Genomic DNA, 24,167 nt, shown 5'->3' on the forward strand with positions numbered 1-24,167 from the left:
TCACACCATTCACAAAAATAAATTCAAAATGGATAAAGGACCTGAATGTGAGGCAGGAAACCATCAAAACCCTAGAGGAGAAAGCAGGAAAAGACCTCTCTGACCTCAGCCGTAGCAATTTCTTACTTGACACATCCCCAAAGGCAAGGGAATTAAAAGCAAAAATGAACGACTGGGACCTTATGAAGATAAAAAGCTTCTGCACAGCAAAGGAAACAACCAACAAAACTAAAAGGCAACCAACAGAATGGGAAAAGATATTTGCAAATGACATATCGGACAAAGGGCTAGTATCCAAAATCTATAAAGAGCTCACCAAACTCCACACCCGAGAAACAAATAACCCAGTGAAGAAATGGGCAGAAAACATGAATAGACACTTCTCTAAAGAAGACATCCGGATGGCCAACAGGCACATGAAAAGATGCTCAATGTCGCTCCTCATCAGGAAAATACAAATCAAAACCACACTCAGATATCACCTCATGCCAGTCAGAGTGGCCAAAATGAAGAAATCAGGAGACTATAGATGCTGGAGAGGATGTGGAGAAATGGGAACCCTCTTGCACTGTTGGTGGGAATGCAAATTGGTGCAGCTGCTCTGGAAAACAGTGTGGAGGTTCCTCAAAAAATTAAAAATAGACCTACCCTATGACCCAGCAATAGCACTGCTAGGAATTTACCCAAGGGATACAGGACTACTGATGCATAGGGGCACTTGTACCCCAATGTTTATAGCAGCACTCTCAACAATAGCCAAATTATGGAAAGAGCCTGAATGTCCATCAACGGATGAACGGATAAAGAAACTGTGGTTTATATACACAATGGAGTACTACGTGGCAATGAGAAAGAATGAAATATGGCCCTTTGTAGCAACATGGATGGAACTGGAGAGTGTGATGCTAAGTGAAATAAGCCATACAGAGAAAGACAGATACCATATGTTTTCACTCTTATGTGGATCCTGAGAAACTTAACAGAAACCCATGGGAGAGGGGAAGGAAAAAAAAAAAGAGGTTAGAGAGGAAGAGAGGAAGAGAGCCAAAGCATAAGAGACTCTTAAAAACTGAGAACAAACTGAGGGTTGATGGGGGGTGGGTGATGGGTATTGAGGAGGGCACCTTTTGGGATGAGCACTGGGTGTTGTATGGAAACCAATTTGACGATAAACTTCATATATTGAAGAAAAAAAAAAGAATGTATGTACATAAAAGGAATAATACTTTAGACTTATTCATTTATTCATTCATTCACTAAAGTTTTATTGATATCCTCCTGTGTGCCAGATACTATTCTAGGTAATGGGGATTTAGCAGTGAATAAGCAGAAAAGGTCCTGTTTAAGGACCTAATGTTCTAGTGAGACATACAGATAGAATGCAAAGAAATACAGTAATATAATTTCAGGTAGTGAAACTCCTTTCTAATAAAAGACCCCAGAGCTCCTTGGAGAAATGGCTGATTCTAGGGCTGGGGCAGGAAATCCAGTGAAAAATCCAGTGATGGAAGTATATCAAAGGGACATAGCTAACTGAAAGCATTCCCAGTAACCAAAATTGGAAAAATTTGAGCAACCAAATGAAGTATTATTGATTATAACCTGAAGGGTAAAATAAGTAATTATGAGCTCATACTGATATAAATTAATTGACTAGGGGCGCCTGGGTGACTCAGTCGGTTGAGCGTCCGACTTTGGCCCAGGTCATGATCTCGCGGTCTCTGGGTTCGAGCCCCGCATCGGGCTCTGTGCTGACAGCTCGGAGCCTGGAGCCTGTTTCAGATTCTGTGTCTCCCTCTCTCTCTGACCCTCCCCTGTTCATGCTCTGTCTCTCTCTGTCTCAAAAATAAATAAACATTAAAAAAATTAAAAATAAATTAATTGACTAAATAAATAAATGGAGAAGAGACAAATACCCTTTACATAATTCCAAATAATGTATATAGATACCCCACCTTCAAGGCCGTGGAGCACAACTCCTCATTCCTTAAATGTGGGCTGTACATAGTGACTTCATTCCAAAGAGTACAGAATGAAAGGAGGGCAGGGATGATGGGAGAGTGATTTCATAGTGGAGAAACCTGGCAAACTTAAACTCAACCAGGTAATCAGGGTTAACCTGAACATTAATAAATCATGTCAACTGATACGATGTGGTGAGAATGTCATGTCTATAGCCTTCCTCCCGAAAACACGAAACCCTAATCTAATCATAGGGAAAACTCAGACAAATCCCAATTGAAGGACAGTCTACAAAATACCTGACCACTAATCTTCAAAAGTGTCAAGTGAGCCTGGGTGGCTCAGTTGGTTAAACGTCCATCTTCAGCTCAGGTCAATATCTCACAGCTCATGAGTTTGAACCCTGCATTGGGCTCTGTGCTGACAGCTCAGAGCCTAGAGCCTGCTTCTGATTCTGTGTCTCCTTCTCTCTGCCCCTTCCCCAGCTCACTCTCTCTCTCTCTCTCTCTCTCTCTCTCAAAAATAAGTAAACATAAAAAAATTTTTTTAAGTGTCAAGGTCATCTAAAACAAGGAAAGTCTTGAGGGGTGGAGGAAAAAAAAAAAAACAAGGAAAGTCTGAAAAACTATGTCATAGTCAAAAGGAGCCTAAGAAGACGTGACAACTAAATGAAATGTGGCATCCTGAACAAAAAGAAGACATTAGATGAAAACCTGAATAAAATACAGACTTTAGTTAATAATAGTATATTAGAATTTGGCTCAACAGTTGTGACAAATGTACTATACTAAAAGATGTTGATAATGGCAGGATGGGAGGCATACTGGGTATACAGTATATGGGAATTCTGTACGGGCTTTGCAAATTTTCTACAAACCTAAAATTATTCTAAGGTAAAAATTTTAGTTTTTAAAAAGTGCTTTGAAGAAAAATAAAACAGGGTATAAAATAGCAAGTGATGGAATGATGCCTGTTTTAAAGTTTTTTTTTTTAATTTTTATTTTTTTGGTAATCTTTAAACCCAATCTTTAGAACTCACGACCTTGAGATCGAGTCCCATGCTCTTCCGACTCAGCCAGCCAGGCACCCCTGATGCCTATTTAGATATGATAGTCAAGGAAGGCCTCTCTAAAGTGATATTAGAAAAGACTGAATAGGGGCGCCTGGGTGGCTCAGTCGGTTAAGCGGCCGACTTCGGCTCAGGTCACGATCTCGCGGTCTGTGAGTTCGAGCCCCGCGTCGGGCTCTGTGCTGACAGCTCAGAGCCTGGAGCCTGTTTCAGATTCTGTGTCTCCCTCTCTCTCTGCCCCTCCCCTGTTCATGCTCTCTCTCTGTCTCAAAAATAAATAAACATTAAAAAAAAAAATTTAAAAAAAAAAAAAGAAAAAGAAAAGACTGAATGAAGTGAGGGATGAGCAGTGCAGATATTAATGTAAAGAGTTACCATGCAGGCAGACCATTAAACGCAAAGATCTTGAGATTAGGGTATATTTGATATGCTCAAGGAAAGTGAGCTTGCAGCAAAGTTGCAAAGCTACTTGGGGTAAAGGGGTGAGATCATGTAGATCCTTTTAAATTAAATTTTATTTTATTTTCTAGTTGTAGTAAAATACACATAACATAAAATTTTCCAGCTTAGCCATTTTTAAATGTACTGTTCATTATTGTTAAGTACATTCACATTATTGTGCAAACAATCTCCAGAACTCTTTTCATTTTGCAAACCTGAAACTTTATACCTATCATATAGAGACTTTTAAACCACAGTAAGTACATTAGTTTCCCATGACTGCCATAACAAAATTACTGCACCCTGGTGACTTAAAACAACAGAAATGTATTTTCTCACAGTTCAGTAGACCAGATGTTCAACATCAGTTTATATATATTCATAGGTCATTGTTTTTCATTCTTGTGTAGTATTCCATTAAATGAATATACAACTTATTTAGCCATTCTCCTGTTAGTACACATTTGAGTTGTTTCTCAGTTGGGCTATTATAAATAAGGTTGTTATGAACATTCTTGCACATGTCCTTTTTGTGGACATATGTGTTCATTTATCTTGGGTATATACCTGGGAGCAGAATTGTTGGATAATAGGGAAGGTTTATGTTTTGCTTTAGTAGAAATTGAGAGTTTACATAAGTGCTTTTACCAGTTTATATTTCCAACAGCAGTGAATGGGAGTTACAGTTGTTCCACATCCTCGCCTATACTTGGTATTGTCAGAATTTTAACATTCAGATGAGTATATAATGGTTATCCAAAGTGTTTTAATTTGCACTTTCCTGATGAATAAACAATTACGTTGAGCACCTTTTCATTGGACAACTTTAAGCAGAAAGGAAATATGATTTGACTTAATATTCTTAAAAGATTACTCTGACTTCTGCATTGAAAACAGAATATAAAGTAAGGAGCAAAGGTGGAATTAGGGAGACCAGTTATGAAGTTACTACTGTAACCTCAGGGAAGGAGAATGATGGCTTGGATCAGGACAGTGATGATAAAGTTGGTATGAAGTAGTCAGATGCAGATCATATTTAGAAGACCTAGCTTACAGAGAGCTGATAGACTGAATGTAAAGACTAAGGGAAAGAGAGGAGTCAAGAGGCAGGCCTCTAGGTATCTGAGTTGAGCAAGCAGATAAATGGAGATGCTACCTGGAAAGAACTGGGTTCTAGGATTGTACAGGGAATGGTGGGCAAGGAGAGTCAAAGAATCAAGAATTCTGTTTTGGACATATCAAGTTTGAGATTCCTATTAGACAAACAAGGGGAAATGTCAGGTAAGCATTAGATGACTAAATTGGGAGCTCAGAAGAGAGGTCCAAACTAGAGATATAAACTAAATGTCTTCAGAATAAAGAGTATTTAAAGCTTGATGCTAGAGAAAATCACTTAGAAATGAGAGTGGTAGAAAATAGATCCCTGGGACCTTGAACAGGTAGAGGGCATGAAGACAGGAGAAGGAGCTGCCAGAAAAGCAGGAAGAAATCCATGAAAGTGTTAGTGCCCAGGAAGTCAAGTAGATAGTGTTTCATTTATGTATGTATGCATGTATGTATGTATGTATTTATTTATTTAGTTTTAACATTTATTCATTTTTGAGAGTGAGAGAGACAGAGCGTGAGCGGGGGAGGAGCAGAGAGAGAGGGAGACACAGAATCTGCAGCAGGCTCCAGGCTCTGAACTGTCAATACAGAGTCTGACTTGGGGCTCTAACTCACAGATCGCAAGATCATGACCTGAGCTGAATTCGGACGCTTAACTGACTGAGACACCCAGGTGCCCCAAGTGGTTAGTGTTTCAAAAGCAAGAGTGGGGAGGCATTTGGGTGGTTCAGTTGGTTGGGCTTCCAACTCTTGATTTCAGCTCAGGTCATGATCTCATGGTTCATGGATTCAGTGGGACTCTGTGCTGACAGTGCAAAGCCTGCTTGAGATTCTCTCTCTCCCTCTCTGTCTGCCCCTCCCCTACTAGTTCTCTCTTTCTCTCTCTCTCTCTCTCTCTCTCTCTCTCTCTCTCTCTCTCTCTCTCAAAAAATAAATAAAAATAAACTTAAAAAGAAAAACAGGAAGGGTGGGACCAACTAAGTCAAATGCTACTAAGACACAGAATAAATGACTACTGAAAACTGACAAATTGATATAGCAATGGTTCCAAGGGAGAAGGTAAGAAAGGTGAGGAAGAAGGGGTGCCTAGCTGGCTCAGTCAGTAGGGCATGTGACTCTTGACTTTGCAGTTGTAAATTCAAGCCCCAAGTTGGGTGTAGAGATTACTTAAAAATAAATAAAAATAAATCTTGAAAGGAAGGAAGGAAGGAAGGAAGGAAGGAAGGAAGGAAGGAAGGATGGAAGAAGGAAAAGTGAGGAAGATAAGCACCACCTTATCTGTGGTTGCTGTGTTGCTGTGTTGCTGGGGGGTGGGGGGCAGGGACGGGGCAGGGGAAGCCAGAATATAATCGTTAATTGGAATGGGGAAAGGAATGTTTAGAGAGAAAAATGAAAACCTTCAGACTGTCAACATCAAATATTTGTATCTTAGGCCACCAGTCCAAATGGGCAATTACTAAATCTTCAGACTGGAAAGATCATCGCTAAGCACAAAAATCTCTCCACATCTTCCAGGGAACTACACCTAAATATGCAAAGAGAAGGGCTTGCTGGCTAAGGGACCATCCCAGGATTTTATTCCTTCATTCATCAAGTATATATGGAGCCCCTACTATGTTAGGTGTCAGGTAGTCTAGGCTCTATGGAAACAGCAGAGAATAAAACAGACAAAACTGTCCACCCTCTGGAGCTGATAGTCTCCTGTGTCCTTTCACTTTCCTCTAGCCTTCCACAACCAGAGGCCCTGAAGCTATAGGACACAACTGTGCCCTGGTCTGTGCCATCACCCCCCTGAGCCCTGAAAGGACACGTAAAACTCTCCTTTTCAGAAAAAGTAAAGAGATCAGCCCCCTTGGCAGAGGGTGAATTTTCCCCAGGGCCAAACCCAGGCTGACAGCAGAGGCCCCATATCTGGAGCACCATTAGTTTGGATGTCACTGCAATTATCACGTTGACTGCAGACAAAGCCAAGTCACAATTGAGGACAGGATTTTAAATCACAACTTTCCAGAGTCTCATTAGGTAATTGATGCTGATCACATTGCTTAATGGGGACCCATAAAATGCTTGCTATTTATATTACAAAGGGCAGAGAAAAGGCTCAGGTAACCAGATAATTGACGGATGATATGAGCGACTAGGGTGAAGGGGTGGGAAGAGACAGGGAAACCTGGTAAAGTTTCCCTGCCTGCGGATTTTAGCTTCTTATTGATGGTGACTATTTGGCTGGATTCAAAGAAGACTCTGCCCTGGTCTTCACAAAGCCCAGAGCTGCTCTTCCCAGGAGCCAGGGACTGAGATAAGAATTGTCATTTAATAGGATTTTCTACAGCAGGCTAAATCGTTTGCTAAATGAGCAATTTCAATCATCCCTTCTCCATCCACTAGGAGGGAATTAAGCTCATTTCTCCAGCCTGCATCCCCACCTCCCATACCCTTACTCCCTCACAGCTTAGTAAGAAGGATGGTCTGGTTGAGATACAGAAGGTACAGATTATAGCAAGACACTTTGGGCCCACCTAAATTCACCAGATCATGAGGCTATAAGAGATCTGCAGCCCCATTCCCCACCCTGCATGCCCCAAAGTATCCATTAAGACCCATGCACACCCGTCATATGCCAGTCTCTCCAGAAAGGAGATCTCAGGGCTAATTCCCTAATACTCACCAAGAAAGGACTATAGCACTTCTTACGGCAGAAAAGTGTGTGGGGGGGGCACGACATTCATTTATTTTCATTACTGAGATTTGGGGCTTTTTTAACAGGAACTTCCATTAAATTCCACAAATCAAGCATATAAAGCATCCTCATATCTTCTAGTTATTTGGAAGAGATCTTAGGGAAAAGAAAGAAATGTTTTGGGGAGGAAGAAGCTGTACCATTTACTAACATATGAACTGAAATTGGGTTAATGGAAGATGCATCTGGTGATGGAGAATTCAGTGTTCCCAAGATTCTGTTTCTTGATTGACCTGGGGCCTCCCCACATCTGGATTCATTTCTGCTTATCCCATATGGATGACCACTGCTCTTCCTTAATTCTCTTCCTCCTCTTCCTCCTCCTCCTCCTCTTCCTCTCCTCTTCTCTCTCTCTCTCTCCCCCCATCTCTCCTCTCCCTCCCTTTCTCTTTCTCTTTCTCTCTCTTTCTCCTCTTGTATGATTTTTCTGTCTCCTTTTGCATTGTAAATGATAGATGGTATCCTCATTAAGAGTGAGGGCTTTCTCTCCAAATTTATTTACAGATTCAACACAATCCCTATCAAAATCCGAGCTGGCTTCTTTATAGAAATTTAAAAGCTAATCCTAAAAACACATAGAAATGCAAGGGACCCAGAATACCCGCAGCAATCTCTAAAAAAAAAAAAAAAAAAAAAAGAACAAAGTTGGAAGACTCACACTTTCTGAATTCAAAACTTACACAAATCTATATTAATCAAGACAGTGTGGTACTGGTATAAGGATAGACAAGTAGACAAATGGAATAGACCTGAAATGTCAGAGTAAACCCTCATATTTATAGTCAGTTGATTTTCAAATGATTTTCACATTTAGAGTCACTTGATTTTATGTCAAGACAATTCTATGGTGAAAGAATAGTCTTTTCAACAAATGGTTCTGGGACTACTAGATATCCATATGCACAAGAATGAACTTGGATGCCTTTCCTCATACCATACACAAAAATTAACGCAAAATGGACCATTGACTTACACAGCTAAAACAATAAAACTCCCAGAAGAAATTATGAGCAAGTCTTTCTGACTTTGGGTTAGGGAAAGCCTTCTTCGGTATGGTAACAAAAGCACAAGTGACAAGGGTAAAGGAAAAAGCTAAGCTGGATGTGACTTAATCAAAATTAAAATTTTTTTGTGTGTTTCAAAGGATACCATCAAGAAAGTGGGGGGGAAAACACAAAATGGGAGAGGATATATATCTCAGAATTATATATCTGATAAGGAACTTGAATCTAGAATATATGAAGAACTCCACATCTCAATAACAAAAGACAACCCAATTTTTTAAATGGGCAAAGGATCTAAATAGATATTTCACTAAAGGAGGTAGGCAACAAGCACATAAAAAGATGTTCAACATCATTAGTCATCAGAGAAATGAGATACTACTTCACACCACTACGATGGCTATAATAAAAAAGATTGATAACAACAAATGTTGGATGGATGGAGAAATTGGAACCCTGATGCACCTCTGGTGGGATTGTAATATGCTACAGCTGCTTTGGAAAATAGTCTGGCATTTCCTCAAAAGACTGAACAGAGACTTACCATATGGGCCAGCAATTCCACTCCTAGATATATACCCAAGGGAACCAAAAACAGGTGTTCATACAGAAATTTGTACATGAATGTTCATAGCAACATTATTCATAACAGCCATAAAGTGGAAGCAATCCAAATTTCCATAAATTGATAAATGGATAATGTACCATAGTATTGCATGGTATTTCCATGCATATCCACACAATGGAATACTATGATTTCATTTCACTAGTGTTAATGAAATATTATTTGGCAATGAAAAAAATGAAGTATTGATAAACACTACAACATGGATGAACCTTAACAATTTTATGCTAAGTGAAAGAAGTTAGTCACAAAGACCACATATTGTATGACTCCATTTATATGAAATGTCCAGAGAAAGTAAATCTAGAGAGACAGAAAGTACACTAATGGTTGCCTAGGGCTGAGGATATCGAGAGGAAATGGATAATAACTCCAAATGAGTACAGGGTTTCTTCTTGCAGTGACAAAAATATTCTAGGATTGATTGTGGTGATGGTTGCACAATTCTGTAAATATAACAAAAACCACTGAATTGTGCACTTTCAATGGGTGAATTGTATAGCATGCAAGTTACATCTCAATAAAGATGTATATTTATATGTATTTACATATATAAGAAAAACAACAAGAAACTCAAAAATCAACTAAAAATGCTGTATCAAATTGTTACAACTAAGTGATCTCATTGTTGTATTTTTTCAATGTTTATTTATTTTTGAGAGAGAGACAGATAGAGACAGAGGCAGAGAGAGAGGGAGACAGAGGCTCCAAGCAGGCTTTGTGCCGACAGCAGAGAACCTGATGTGGGGCTCAAACCCATGAATTGTGAGATCATGACCTGAGCTGAAGTTGGATGTTTAACTGACTGAGTCACCCAGATGCCTCTCATGGTTGTATTTTTTTTTTTAATAATAAAAAAAAGACTCTCAAAACAAAAAAATCTGAGAGCTTTGCTAGCACATTTTAGTTCTGGCACCTGTTGACTCTGTGACCTTGAACAAGTTACTGAATTTCACTCAGCTCAGCTTTCCCATCTGTAAAGCTTTCTCATCTAGGGCAGATCACTGTGAGGATTACATAAATTAAGATGTAAAGGGATCTGCCATATAATAAGTACTCAGTAAATGGAAAACATAAAGAGTCAGGGAATAGCAGTAACTAGAGAGCGAAGAAAGGAGAAAAAATAGTTTTTGTGGGCCAAGGCCACATCCATACATTTATGTCTAATGTTTGGCTGGGCTCTTGGGACATAAAGAAGTCCCTGACTTTGAGGAGCTGGAAGTCTAAGGAATCAGGCATTCCTGAAGAAAAATAATCCCAACAAAATGAGCCAGGCGCTATGATACAGTTATAGACAATTTGCTCAGGGTCAGAGGCAAAGGCTTTTAAGGGAAATGAGACTTCAAGGGTTGTCCAGACAGCAAAGGGACAAGTGGATCCTTGTCCCTTTCCCCACCATTGGTGACCAAAAGGATGTGAAGTACCCCTTTGTGGGGAAACTGGATAGAGCCAACCCAACACAGACAAAGGCAAAAGTCAAAAGAGCAGTGGCCAGGATGGGCAGTGAAGCTGGCACAGGAGGTTGAGGCTAGGGCCTGCCTCCCTGGACTTCCAATAGGTGAGCTGAACCTTAGGAGCTCCTCCTCTTTCCCCTTGTTCCTAGCACCTCTCCACCCCTAAGCCTCGAGATCTCCTTTTCCCTCCCAACAGCCCTCTTTTGGGGAACAGCCCAGTGATCTGTGGGCAGAGCATGACACCTCCATCATTCCTCCCTCTAGTGACTCATTCCTAAGACTGGGGGTGGCAGGAAGTGCCAGAGCCCCAGAGCTACAGCCCCATCCGGATTCTGGTAGCTTAGAGACATCCTATCTTTTTCCCCTCCTCCCCACTCCCCCGCCACCTCCCTTCCCAGAGCTAGAAGCTCTGACTCTTGACATTTCTGGGTAAGAAACACCCACCTCCCCCCAAAACTCTTCTTTCCTTTCCATTGCCTCTTCTTGTCCCTCAACTCCAGCCTCTATGGGGCTGCTGGGTTCCCAAGAGAAGCAGGCACAACCCAGACCTAGGGACCCTTTTCTGGTGGAAGTGGTCAGGCAAGGTTTATATCCCCATGGCCAGGCCGTTGAGGAACAGGGCCTATGCTGTAGAAAATCTTCCAAGCAACACTTGGAACCACAACAAAAATCATTTTATGACATGTTAAGTGCTTCACAAGTTTTGTTTCATTTATTCCTCACAACAACTAGATGAGAAGATACTATTATTACTGTCATTTGGCAAATGAAAAAAGTAAGGGAGAAATAATTTAGAAAGTAGCAGAAGGGGGATCGAACCCCAGGACTCAGATATTGGGCTCTGAACCACCAGGCTCCTCTGCCTGTTTTGGGATGGAGGACAGTGTAGGCCTCTTTGAGCAGAGCCTCTGAGTCTTCTAGGGCAGCACATGCATCCCTGAAACTCTCTGTACAGCTGCCCTGAGGTCCAGAGGGGCAGAGGGCCTTGACCCCGGCCTCGCTCCTAGTTCCCCATGGCTCTTGCCCCACTTTTTACTCCTGAGTGGTGAAAATGTGGTGGGCTACTCAGGATTCTCATCCCTCTCAAGAGGTTAACTTCCTATTAAACTCCTAGGACAAACATCAATGAGATTCTTGGGTTCCCAGGGGTTACCTAGAAAGAGGGAAAAAAAGGAGCATTGCTTATAGGTTCAGGCAGCAGAAGGAGGTTACAGATACCCAAGCGTGGGGTCAGTCCAGGCTTGCAGACAGAGCAGACATCTGTCACACCAAAGAGGCATGGAGATGGCCCACATGACAAGAGAATAATAATACCCTTGAATTATGTAGTGCTTTAACATTTCTCAGGCACTTTACAAAATTTGGTCCTCGAGATGACCTCCTAGGACCCAAGGAGGAAAAAAAGCATCTTTTATAAGCTGTCACCACCTATCAAGTTTCCCCCCTAGAGAGGGAAAGGCAGGAGACACACAAGGCAGTGAGTGAGTTAACCAAACCCAAGCTCCACTGGGTAATTGATAGTTTTTATGGTGTCTTTATCCTCAGACTCCTCAGATATCATATTTCCACTGGATTACCACATTTACATAACAGTGCAGGGTGAGAGACCCTGATAAATCTTCTCTGCACGGGGATGAATACAGTGGAAATGTACTTTGTTGACAGCGATTTGTTTTACTACACTACTGCCCTTCAATTTAGGGAGGAAAGAGCAAGGCTATTGCCCTACGAAGGGAGGGTGGGAAGGAGGGAAAGGAGAAAGGGAGGGAGGAAGAGGAGAGATCTGAAAAGACAGATGAATGAGAGGGAAGACACAGGGAGAAAGGGAGAGCTTTAGGCAAGATGGAAGGAAGGAAGGAAGGAGGGAAGGAAGGATAATAGCAATGAGAGCTCACTCTGTACTAGGCACTGTACTAATCGCTTCCATGGATTAACTCCACTAATCCTCACAGCAACCCAGTGAGAACAGTCTGTTATTATCTCCATTGCACAGATGACAACACCCTAGTTGGGGGCAGTCTCCCGACACCCCATTCTGTTACCCCCATTTCATTTTCTTCATAGTATTTGCCACTATCTCCAATGGGGTTATTAACTCACTTAAGTCCTTATTGCCGTGTTCACAGCTCTATCCCCAGTACCTTGAGCAGTTTCTGACCCAAAGAAGATTCTCTTTTTTTTTTGTTTAATGTTTATTTATTTATTTTCAGAGAGATAGAGCACAAGCAGGAACAGGGCAGAGAGAGACGGAGACAGAATCCCAAGCAGACTCTGCACTGTCAGCACAGAGCCCAACATAGGGCTCTATCTCACAACCCATGAGACCATGACCTGAGCCGAAATCAAGATTTGGATGCTCAACCAACCAAGCCACCCAGGTGCACTCCAAGTAGATTCTTAATAAGAATACTTGTCATAGGAATGAAGGGATAAGAAGCTCCTGGGGAGTGAGCACCACCCTGCCTCCCACACAGGGTGATGTGATGGCAACAGTGGACTGAGGGCAGGTACTGGAGGTGCTCTCTCTTGCCATACACACGGAGGGAACTGTTATCAGCTGCTGTGTATTTAGTGAAGAAGAAATGCATTTTCTCCTCCATCCTTTCCAGCTGTTTTCTTTTTTTCTTTTTTAAGTTCCCTCAGATGTTCCGCCCCTTTCTGTCCCACAATTAATTCGGCATCCACTAATTGTATCCTCCTCACTTTCTGTCTCTTATTCTTTTCTTTTTTTTCTTCCCTCTTGCTTCTCTTTCCCATGCTTCTCTTGAGAAGAGCTCATCCAAATGAATTGAAATTGGTAATTTCAGAGGTCAGCTTCTACTGTTGCATGTCCAGTCTTGTCCCAAAGCCTTCTCCCTGCAAAGGGCATTTTTCTCAATCTATAAAATGGACAGAGTTTTTTTACAGGGTTTTTGAACCAGTGCTGGTGGGCCTGTGAGGGAAGGGTACCAGAACCACAGCACTGACCTTCCTACATCCTTATCCAGAGAAGCCTCACCAAAGCCTTGAGGCCACAGGAAGCTATTACCCAACAGAGAGCTATTTCCTGTCCCAGCGTATGTGCTATTTAATGTTATTTGCAGTAAATATGAATCGGGAGATAACAAGCCTCGCTTTCCCTCTCTCTTTAGGATGTTGAAAGTTCCTCAATCCATTGAATAACAGCGTCTGCTGAGGGCATAAATGGCAAGGCCAATGGATAAGTGTAGGAGGACCATGTCACCACAGGGCTTGCAGTGTATCAAAGTGGCTAGGAATATGGGTCCCAAGATTCAGACAGCTTCGAGTTTGAAGTCTGGCTTCTCTATGAATACACTACAGGTGGCAATGGTGGAAGTTGGGTGTCAGATGAGTCCTATGGTATTTTCCCCAAATCAGGCATTCTTGCTAGGCCTACCAGAGCCTCCTATACCAAATCCTTGTAGCACTTGGCCAGTCGAGGTGGGATTATTTCTTGCAGGAAAGTTCAACCCACCAGAGTATGTGCTCCTCAAAGTCAAGAACTCAGTTTTTTCTCTGTATCCCTAGAGCCAGGCCACATGCTGGACATAAAAGAAGGACAATGTCCAGACTTTCCTTTTCTTCCAGAAAATGGAAGGTACTTATTTTCTTCCTCAAGGACACTATTCATTGAGACTTTGATATGCTTAACACCTACTGTGTGCTACATACCCTAACTATGTTATCTTCTTTTATCCTCATAATGGTCCTTGAGTTAGGGACTGAGAGCATATGCATTATCTCTCCCCTCGACTATGGAAAGAGGCTCCTTCTGGAAGAACACTGAGTTCTTCTTCGTTTGATACCCAACTTCTATCCTTCCCATCTGCAGTATATGCATACAGCAGCCAGAGTGATCCTTTTAAAATCATGTCACTGTTCTGCTCAGAACCCTTCAATAGCTTCCCATTTCATCAGCATAAAATCCAAATCCTAACTATGCCCTACAAAACCTTACATTACCTCCTTAATCCCCAGTGCACAAGCTTAATGACCTCACGCCCTACCATTCTTCCCCTTGCTGCCTGACATATTCTTAAACATTGCTGTGTACACTCTTGCCTCAGGCCCTCCTGGCTGTCCCCTGTGCCTACAAAGCTTTACCCTGATCTCTCCATGGTTTGGACCCCTGCTTATTTCAAGTTTTGTCACTGTATAAGGGAGGTCTTCCATGACTCCCCTGTGGTGATTTTAAAATATGTCCACAAAACCTCTGAGACTCCTCCCTTCAAGAGACAGAACTTCATCCCCCCCCCCATCCCCTTGAGTATTGGTTTGATTTAGTGTCTACTTTCTAAATAATAGAATACGGTAAAAGTAACGGCATGTGACTTGTAAGACAAGGTCATAAAAGGCATTGGGATTACCCTAGTCTGGCAATGAAAAACCATCAGGCAAACTCAAATGTGGGGACATTCTACATAATACCCGATCAGTACTCTTCAAAATTGTCAAGATTATGAAAAACAGTGCTTGCTTTGGCAGCACATATACTAAAATTGGAACGATTCAGAGAAGATTAGCACGGCCCCTGCACAAGGATGACACGCAAATTCATGAGGTGTTCCATGTTTTTGCCATCAGAGAAATGCAAATCAAAACTACAATGAGATATCACCTCACCCCTGTCAAAACGGCTAAAATCAACAATACAAGAAACAACCAGTGTTGGCAAGGATGTGGAAAAAAAGGAACACTCCTGCACTGTTAATGAGAATGCAAACAGGGCAGCCACTGTGGAAAACAGTGTGGAAGTTCCTCAGAAAGTTAAAAATAGATCTACCCTACAATCTGGCAACCTCATGACTTGGTATTTATTTACCCAAAGAAAACAAAAACACTAATTCAAAGGGATACATGCACTCCTAGGTTTATAGCAGTATTATTTACAATAGCCAAATTATGGAAACAGCCTAACTGTCCATTGATTGATGAATGGATAAAGAAGATGTGGTGCGTATATATGCAATGGAATATTATTCAGCCACAAAAAAGAATGAAATCTTGCCATTTGCAACATTGTGGAGGGAGGTAAAGAGTATTATGCTAAGCAAAAAAGTCAGAGAAAGACAAATACTGTATGATTTCACTTATATGTGGAACTTAAGAAACAAAACAAATGAGAAAAGGGGAGAAAAGACAGACAAACCAAGAGACAAACTCTTAACTATAGAGAGCAAACTGATGGTTACTAGGGGGGAGGTGGATGGGGGAAATGGGTGAAATAAATGATGGGGATTAGGTGTGCACTTGTGATGAGCACCAGGTCATGTATGGAAGTGTTGAGCCATTATACTGTACACCTGATACTAATATTACACTGTATGTTAACCAACTGGAATTAAAATAAAAACTTGAAAGAAAAGACGATGAGGGGCACTTGGGTGGCTCAGTCGGTTAAGCGTCCAACTTCAGGTCAGGTCATGATCTCACAGTTCATGAGTCTGAGCCCCGCATTGGGCTCTGAGCTGACAGCTCCAAGCCTGGAGCCTGCTTCGGATTCCGTGTCTCCCTCTCTCTTTCTGTCCCTCCCCTGCTCGTGCTCTGTCTTTCTTTCTCTCTCTCAAAAATAAATAAACATTAAAAAAAATTTTTTTAAAAGAAAAGATGATGAAAAAGAAAGAGTAGGAAACTCTTATTGTTGATCAAAGAAGACTAAAGAAACATACTGACTGAACACAACATAATCTCCTGGACTGGGTACTGGAACACAAAAGACATTAATGGAAAAACAGGTAGAATCTGAATAAAGTATGTAGTTTAGTTAATAGTAGTGTACCAACATTAATCTCTTGATTTTGAGAAATGTAGCATGGTTATATAAGATATTAACATTAGAAGAAGCTGGGCGAAGTATGTACGGGAACTCTCTGTACTATCTTTGTAGCTTGTCTGTAAATCTAAAGTTATTCCTAAATATTAAGTTTTTTTTAAAAAGACATTGTGTCTTCCCCTTGTTTTCTGTCTTAGGAACGCACATGCTGCCATGTCACCAGGATACTCAAACAGCCCCAGGAGGAGGGTGAGCACCTGAAGTGTCCAGTGAAGAGCCATTGGAGTGAACCATCCTGGAACAGAGTCCTCCAGCCCCCTGTTGAGGTTTCAGGTAACTGCAGTCCCATCTGACATTTTGACCGCAGCATCAAGAAAGTCCCTGAGCTAGAATGACCCATCTAGGCCACTTCTGAATTCTTGACCCTCAGAAACTGTGAGACAATAATTTATTGCTGTTTTAGGCTTCTGAGCTTTAGAGTAATTTGTTACACAACAATAGGTAACTAATACATCTAGATAGGGGCGCCTGGGTGTCTCAGTCGGTTGAGTGTCCGACTTTGGCTTAGGTCATGATCTCATGGTTCATGGGTTCAAGCTTCACACCGAGCTCTGTGTTGACAGCTCACAGCCTGGAGCTTGATTCAGATTCTGTGTCTTCTTCTCTCTCTCGGCCCCTCCCCAGCTCGTTCTCTCTCTCTCTCTCTCTCTCTCTCTCTCTCTCAAAAACAAATAAGTAAATCTTAAAAAATTAAAAAAAAATACATCCTGATAGTATACATTTAGATAGGTAACTATCTAAAATAGCCTCCATCTAGTCACACTCAACCCTCCTTTCCAACCTCAATTTGCTTTATAGCACTTACTTAGCAGGTGACACCACATTACATGTTTATTTAACTTTTGTCTCTACCCTAGAATGTGAGCTGCATGCAAGGGGAAACTTTGTTTAGTTTATATCCCCTGCACCTAGAACTGTGCCTGACACATAGTAAATGTTCGATAAGGAATACTTGCAGTTATTATTTTTGGATAACAAGGGGTTAGGTAAAAATCCTTCTCGATCCTCACCCAGAAAAGACAAAAGCAAAAACAAAAACAAATCCAGCCCCTGTGGGTGGGGCTGGAGGATGGGGGCCAAAGTGGTTGAGGTTGAGGCAAAGTAGAACTAGGAAATGTGAGCAGAGACAAGTCTGAAACTCTGAGATCTGACTGAGTTCTTCATCTATTGAGAGACCTTAGACAAGCCTCTTCTTCCCTCTGGGGCTCTGTTTCTCCAAACATAAAATTCGAAAGACTGGGATGACCTGAAAGATCACTAAGATATCTTTTAGCTCTAATAGTCAAAGATTCTATGGACTGTCCCAGGGTGGGTTGGGAGGAGGTACAGGACCTCAGTTCTGGAGATGGAGAAATGGAGAAGGATGAGCTCCTTCCTGGAGCTCACCTCCTGGAAACCTTTTCCTGTGTGATAATCTATTCCTTTGCCAAGGCCCAGCTCCCTACCTCTGCAAAGCCCACAGGCTGCCAATAATCCATTAGCACAAGTCTTCATAACACGTTCCCCACACTGTATTATAACTTGACCTTTGTATCCGGGGGTGTCAGCTCCTAACAGGAGTAAGTAAGCCCGTGGGCAACACACGGCTTGCAATTCCTGCCTTGGGAACTTAGATCCTAAAGGAAGGAAGGAAAGAGATAACAGGGGAGGAGGCAGAAGAGCAGGGATATGCAGGTCTGAAACCCCTTAAACCTCTGCCTTTTCTCTCTTGTCCTCCAGTCTTCGCCTCACCACCAAGAGAAGCATGCACATCAGCCTGCCCACCCCTTTGCCTCACCTAAGTACTAGGTCAAATGCCATTTATTTGAACCATATTAACTTTCCCCTGCTCTTCCCTCCCTTAGCCCCCCACCCTTTCCCCATAATAAACATACCCTGGGTCCCTTCCTAACATCTGTTCCAGGTATCTGACAGCTTCCTGATATTTAGTATGAAGACAGGTTTGAGGGGCATTTTTTCTCCCTAACAGCTCATGGAAAGGCTTCGAGAACTTGATATGTTCTGAGAATCATAGGTGGTGGGATTATGTTTAGGCTGTAAAGTGAGGTTGGGAACAGTGGGATGAGGCAGGACAGGTAGGCAGGAATAAGCCTTGGTAGAGGATTTTGTCCCATAGGCCATGGAATTCTGAGGAATTCTGCATAGACTGGAACTCACTGCTCTTCCATTCAGCCCTCCTTACTTACATCCCTTCCTATCTCTCTCTGCCCCCAACCCCTGTCCCATTTGTCTCATACCAAAATGTTAATAACACCCGAGATTTACCGAGAACTCTCACTGTGTAAGTTTCCTGTTCACATTACCTCATATCCATCGTTCAGTACTGATGAAGTAGACATTATCATCCCCACTTCACAAGTAAGGAAAATGACCCCAGTAAGTGGTTTGCCCTATTGCAAACTAAGGAAGAAGCAGAGCCCAACTGCTCAACATTACACTGATTGGTCCCTGCTCTCTACCTTTTTTCTAATCTCTTCTTTGGGGGAGATGTCTATAAGAAGGTCTTTGAGGCCTGGAGGCAGAACTGGGAAGCACGAGTACAGGAACCAGACAATGCTGGAAGTGGGATCTCTGGGTTCTGATGGGACCTATCTCACCCATCCTTGCTCACCTCTCTGCTTGGCAGGAAGTGTCTCCCATTGTCCCCATTTCCTGACTTGACCCACTTGCTTACTCCAGTTCCAACATCCTTTTTCACCTCCTGACATACAGTTTGCCCTTGTCTTTCAGTTTCTAGGTGACACATTTGTTCTGAAAATGCCTAGAGGGACTAGGACCCTCTGGAACCTCTGCAGATAATTCAGACGTCTGGAGAGTATGGCTTTACCTACCCTGTCTTCCCCCAACTCTAACAAAATGGGTGTGGACTGACCCTGGGTTTCCCAGGCTCTTCAGCAAAGGTTAGCTCCTCTCTACCTCATCTCCCACTACCTACGCCTGTGCCCTGTCACAGGCTACATATATATAACCCCATGCACTTCCCCAAATATGGCAAATTCTTGAAATCTTTGCATGTGCATTTTCTCTCTTTGGAATGCCAGCATCTTCTCTACTCCAAGTTTTTCTTCAGGAAAACTCCTAATTATCCTCAAGCTTTGCTCAAACATGATCTCCAGCCCCATTGATTTCATCATCACTCAGGCCATCATTTCCTGCCTGGACTGCTCCCTCACTAGTCTCTAGGATGTCTCCCTGGCCCTACACCATCCAGTGCCCACACTGCACCCACAGTAACCTTTATAAAATGCAAACATGATCTTATCACTTCCCTTCTTAAAATTTTCAAATGGGGGGCGCCTGGGTGGCTCAGTCGGTTAAGCGTCCGACTTCAGCTCAGGTCACGATCTCACGGTCCGTGAGTTCGAGCCCCGCGTCGGGCTCTGTGCTGACTGCTCAGAGCCCGGAGCCTGTTTCCGATTCTGTGTCTCCCTCTCTCTCTGCCCCTCCCCCGTTCATGCTCTGTCTCTCTCTGTCTAAAAAATAAAATAAACGTTAAAAAATTAAAAAAAAATTTTTTTCAAATGGTTTCCCATGCGCTGAAGGTAAAGTCATAACTCAACCTGGTTTGGGTGCTTCTTGCACCCCACTCCCACCCACTTCTCTTGCTTCACATCCTCCAGCCCTACCCACCACCCTACTGGTAATCCAGCCAGATTTCCTGACACTTTTACTCAGGTCCTTGAAACTTGCCTGTTCTCTCTTGTCTACATAATGTTCCCTTGGCTGGAACTCCCTTTCCCTCCTTTTCCCCCCAGCTGATTTCTACTCACCCTTCAGGCAGATCTTGGCCTGGACTCACTTCACCACAGAGCCTTCCAGAACCCCCCTGATGAATCAAGCTGCCTCTGCTTTCTTGCCCTCACTGCCCATTATTTCCCCTACGACAGCATTTATCTGGTCCTTTACTACATATTTGTTTGCTCATGTGTTTCCCACACTCAACTGGGCCCGACCTTATTCCCAGTTACAACCCAGAGTCTAGTGCCGGTGGACTTTCCAGAACAATTGTTGAATTGGTGAGTGAACAAAGCCTTCCCTGTCTTCACAGTGCAGACTCAGGTACCCACTGCAGTTTCTGCTACCACCACATCGTACATACTATTCTGGATTATGGGTGATTGTTTCTCTGGGTGTTCCTCTCTCTTTATGAATGGGGATGGCACCTTGAATGTACTCCAAGGCCTAAAACAGAGGTCAGCACTCACCTTCCATCGTCTTCCTCTATTTTTTATTCTTATTTTTAACAAGTTTTTATTGAGTAACTACTACATACTAGATACTTTGGATACAGCAGTGAACAAGGTAGCCAACACCCTGCCCTTAGGCTCACATTCTAGTGGCATATATGGGTGCCTAGTGAACAGGGGGTTCAGTGGATCTCAGTCCTACTGGGAAGCCCCTGAGGGCTTTTGTGTCTGCAACTGCAAAGCAAGGAGCACAGCCTCAGGGGAAAGAGAATATATTTTCTTGGTGACATCTGGACCTCCCTTTGTTTAGGTCTCCACGAGACTAGCCATCAAGCAGCAGCAGGAAGTGGGGGGGAGAGAGGAAGATGGAAGATGGTCTTGCAGCCCAGTGCCTACAACCACTTCATCCAGGCAACTGGCTTTTTTCTCTACCCTGGAACAGAGAAATAAAGAGATCCACAGAAGGAAAGACATAAATGGATAGAAATGACAGAGGAAAAGTAAGGAGAGAAAAAGTCAAACAGAGACATGAGGAGGAAGAGGAGTCAAACACGTGGACAGGGAAGGAGATGAAGGCAGAGATAAAAAAGCCTGCAGGATTGAGCCCTGCCTGTCTAATTTGGGTCACTGGGGGGAATAAAGAGGATTCAATTTTGAGCTCTTGGGATTCCCTGAATGATCCCTCAGGTTATCTCTGGCCCCATCTGGCCTAGGAGGTTTCTGCCAGGGACCTACCAGCCCTCAAACCAGAATATACTCCATGCGACCCTCAGGAGTAGGGACAGGCAGTGATGGAAAAATACAGTTGCTTTGGGAACAGCAGTCCCTTATTTTCATCTTTTTCAGTAAAGATCATAGAAAAGACCCTGTGTTCACCATCTGTTTCCTAACTGGGGGCTCCAGGCTTTGCTCCCTGAGATGCAGGCCTGACAATATCTCAATCTGCAGGCACAGCACAGAAACTCCTCTGAGCTGAGAGCTGGGGAAGCAGCCCCCACCCCCAGGAGCCCCCAGATGCCAAGCACGAGCCTGAGTTGCTAATAGTGCCCTGCTTTTGCCAGCAGCTTCAGCTGCTCGCTCCTGAGGCTGTGATGCCATCTGCTGCTCAATTTAGGAAACTGGATGACTCTGTCTGCACAACCAAGGGAGAGCAGGGCAGTTGGGAAGGGGGCCCACCTAGGTCTCAGAAGAGCCATGTCTTTGTCTCTGGACGGACCCAGTAACAGGCCTCAGTGACAGAGCAATGCTCTGTTCACTGTCACCATTCTCCTTAGACAAGGCAGGATGCCTCTCTTTCACAGGAAGGTACCTAAGGCTTCTGGAGAGACAAGGAGGTTGGCTCTGCCCTTCATCAAAGTCCAGTGTTGTCTCAAGGTTAAATTGCCAAGAGGGGTCTCAGCCTGCCTTTGAAGTTCTATAGCTTTCCTCAAAACATTTTGTTTTCTTTGCAGGTTTAAGTAAGATTATTCCAAGTTATATTAATTGGGTGAATGAAATAATGAGGCCAGGCCTAGAGGAAGTGGGGCTTTGAAGAAATGAGCTTGCTCATGCAGAATCGAAATAAGGCCTTCAGACTCTCAACAGGTTTCTGAAGTTCCTGCCGTGTGGTACCTTTTCAGGCCTCAACCAGATAGGGTTGTGAGCTCCAGTGTTATAGGGGCCACCTATAATGCCTGGCACCTATTTTTGATATTTCTTGAAGTAATGGTTAGCTTGAGATTTCCCGCAAATCAGTTGAGGTAGTCAACCTCGGAGGTGATCCCCAGTGATCTCCATGTCCTGAGAATCACCAACTTATAATCCCCCTTCCACAAAGTACAGGCATTAATCTATGACCAACAGAATAGGACAGAAGTAATGGTGAGTAATTTCCAAGATTAGATTAAAAAAGACACTGTGGCTCCCTTCTCTGCGGCTGTTCCTCTCTCCCTCTCCCTCTCTCTGCCTCTTTCCCTCATCACTTGTTCTGAAGGAAGCCAGTTGCCTTGTTGCTAACAGCCCTATGGAGAGGTTCATGCAGTAAAGAACTAAGGCCTTCTGTCAACAGCCACATGATTGAGATTGGAAGCAGATCCTCTTAGGAAGCCTTCAGATGACTGCAGCCCTGGCAAACGGTCTGACTGCAAACTCATGAGCAACCCTGAGTCAGTTCAGCTGAGTTATTCCTATTTCCTTACCCTCAGAAACTCAGATAAATGTTCAAAGTTTGGGGTAATTTGTTATGCAGCAACACAATAAATCTGTCATATGGTATTATTATTATTATATCATGGCGTATCATCTGCATTATATCACTCCATTTCCTTATAACATCTAATATGTGGACCCCACCCCCTCAACCTCTTTAACCTCATCCTTTACTTACCCCACCCTCTCCCCAGCTCAGCCTCACCCAAGGCTCACTCCTGCTTCACTCAAGCCCTTTGAATTTGCTTTTCTGTCTGCTGGAGCCCCCTCCCAGCTACCCCTAAATCTCTGCACGATTGCTCCCTTATCTTGTTGAGGTCTTGTATTCACATGTAGCCTTTTATTTTTTTTTCTTTTAATAAATGTTTATCTATTTGTTTTGAGAAAGAGAGAGAGTGTGGGGGTGGGGGGCAAAGAGGGAGACAGAGATTCCCAAGCAGGCTCCACACTGTCAGCACAGAACCCCATGCGGGTTTCAATCCCACGAATCTTGAGATCGGGACCTGAGCCAAATCAAGAGACAGACACTTAACCGATTGAGCCGCCCAAGTCCCCCCACATATAGCCTTTTCAAAGTAGCTTTCCTTGACCCTCTGCACACCTGAACTACAGCTCCCATGTGTGCCCATTCTTTCCCTAATTTATTTTTATCCTTAGCCCTTATGATTATATAACACATATAATAAAATATATTTTACATATTTATCTTCTCATTTCTATCTCTCCCCTTGAATATATGCTCCATGAAGGCAATAATTTGTGTTTTTGTCTATTTTGGTCACTGCTCTAGCCCCAACACTTGGACTAGTGATTAGTGATACACATAACAGATGTGTACATATTCAGTTGAATAGGGACAAAATGTTACAATTCATCAATTGTAGTATGTATATCCTCTAGATGCCTCATATCACATGTCATGTTATGATGTCACATATATATTACCTTAAATGCAGTGTAAGGCAGTGCAGAGAGAATAGAGCCACATATAAGGAGACCTAGCTTTGTTGCTTGCTGGCTAGCTACATTACTATGAGCGAGGCTTGTAACCTCTCTGAGCTCAGTTTTACTCATTTGTAAAGTGAAGTTATTATAACCTCCCTGTCCTACCTATAATGTAGATATAGAAATCAAATAATGAATGTTACAGTATTTTTTAAAAATCTAACACATAATAGTTTCTGAAATGTTTTCTAAAGGCCATGTCACGTGTCTCAGGATATGCTCTTGGGGATGGGGGGAGATAAAAAGGTCAAAGAGGTTTGGGAAATTTGGTTCCAATATTCTTTTTTTTTTAATGTTTATTTATTTTTGAAAGGGGGGAGCACAAGCAGGGGAGGGGCAGAGAGAGAAAGAGAGAGAGAGAATCTGAAGCAGGCTTCAGGCTCTGAGCTGTCAGCACAGAGCCTGATGCAAGGCCCAAACTCACCAACCCGTGAGATCATGACCTGAGCTGAAGTCAAACGCCTCACCAACTGAGCCACCCAAGCGCCCCATTGGGTTCCAATACTCTAATGACTCTTCTTGAACATTCACAACCATTAGCATATGAAAGGGT

The 24,167-nt window shown here is 42.8% G+C and overlaps 1 protein-coding gene and 1 non-coding gene across 3 annotated transcripts in view; one reads left to right on the top strand and one right to left on the bottom strand.

Annotated features, from left to right (window-relative positions):
- SIL1 (SIL1 nucleotide exchange factor) overlaps positions 1–24,167 on the bottom strand; it is a 288,393-nt gene that overhangs the window by 241,085 nt on the left and 23,141 nt on the right. The window lies entirely within an intron of this gene.
- LOC122231998 lies at positions 14,872–14,978 on the top strand. Its single transcript, XR_006209313.1, has one exon. It is a non-coding gene; the product is annotated as a U6 spliceosomal RNA (small nuclear RNA).

Source organism: Panthera tigris, chromosome A1, assembly GCF_018350195.1.
Source record: "Panthera tigris isolate Pti1 chromosome A1, P.tigris_Pti1_mat1.1, whole genome shotgun sequence".
Lineage (NCBI taxonomy): Eukaryota > Metazoa > Chordata > Mammalia > Carnivora > Felidae > Panthera > Panthera tigris.